Here is a 1,239-nt window from a genome sequence, read left to right on the forward strand (position 1 = left end):
GGTATTTTATTCTTTTTAATACTATTGTAAGTGGAATTATTTTCATAATTTCCTTTTCAGATTGTTCATTGTTAGTGTATAGAAATGCAGCTAATCATTGTGTGTTAGCTTTTTATCCTGCTACTTTACTGAATTCATTTATTAGTTTTAACAGATTTTTTGTGGAATCTTCAGGGTTTTTTACATGTAAGATTATATCATCTATGAATAGAGATAAATTTACTTTTTCCTTTCCAATTTGGATGACTTTTTTCTTGCCTAATTGCTCTGGCTAAAACTTTCATTCTATTTTGAATAAAAGTGGTGAAAGAAGGCATCCTTGCCTTGTTTCTGATCTTACAGAAAAAGATTTTGGTCTTTCACCATTGAGTATGATGTTTGATATGGTTTTCCACATATGGTTTTTATTATATTGAGTTAGTTTCCTTCTATTCCTAGCTTGTTGAATGTTTTTATCGTGGAATTGTGTTGAAATTTGTCAAATACTTTTTCTGCATCAATTTAGAGGAGCATATGGGGGCGTTTCCCTTCATTCTGTTACTGTAATGTGTTATGTTGATCAATTTTCATATACTGAACCATCCCTGCATTCCAATAATAAATCCCACTTCGTTATCATGTATAATCCTTTTAATATGCTGCTGAATTTGGTTTGCTAGTATTTTGTTGAGGATTTTTATGTCAATGTGCACAAGGGATATTGGCCTGTAGTTTTCTTTCTTTGTGGTGTCTTTGTCTGGCTTTGGTATCAGGGTAATTCTGGGCTCATAGAATGATTTAGAAAGTGTTCCTTCCTCTTCAGTTTTTTGGAAAAGTTTGAGAAAGATTGGTGTTAGTTGTTCTTTAAATGTTTCATAAAATTCAGGGAAGCCACCGGGTCCACGACTTTTCTTTCTTGGAAGGTTTTTGATTACTGATTCAATCTACTTACTAGTCATAAGTCTATACAGATTTTCTCTTTTTTTGTCATTTAGTCTTGATAGGTTTTGTGTTTTTAGGAGTTTTTCCACTTCATCTTGGTTATCCAGTATGTTGGCATATAATTGTTCATAATACTCTTTTATAATCCCTTTTGTTTCTATAAAATTGGTAGTAATGTCCCCACTTGCATTTCTGACTTTAGTAATTTGAGTCTTCTCTCTTTTTTGTTAGTACACCTGGCTAAAGCTTTGTCAGTTTTGTCTTTTCAAAGAACCAACTGTGGTTTTATTGATTTTTCTATTCTCTATTTTGCTTTAT

Source organism: Propithecus coquereli, unplaced genomic scaffold (genome assembly GCF_000956105.1).
Source record: "Propithecus coquereli isolate 6110/MARCELLA unplaced genomic scaffold, Pcoq_1.0 Scaffold75, whole genome shotgun sequence".
NCBI classification, from domain to species: Eukaryota; Metazoa; Chordata; class Mammalia; order Primates; family Indriidae; genus Propithecus; species Propithecus coquereli.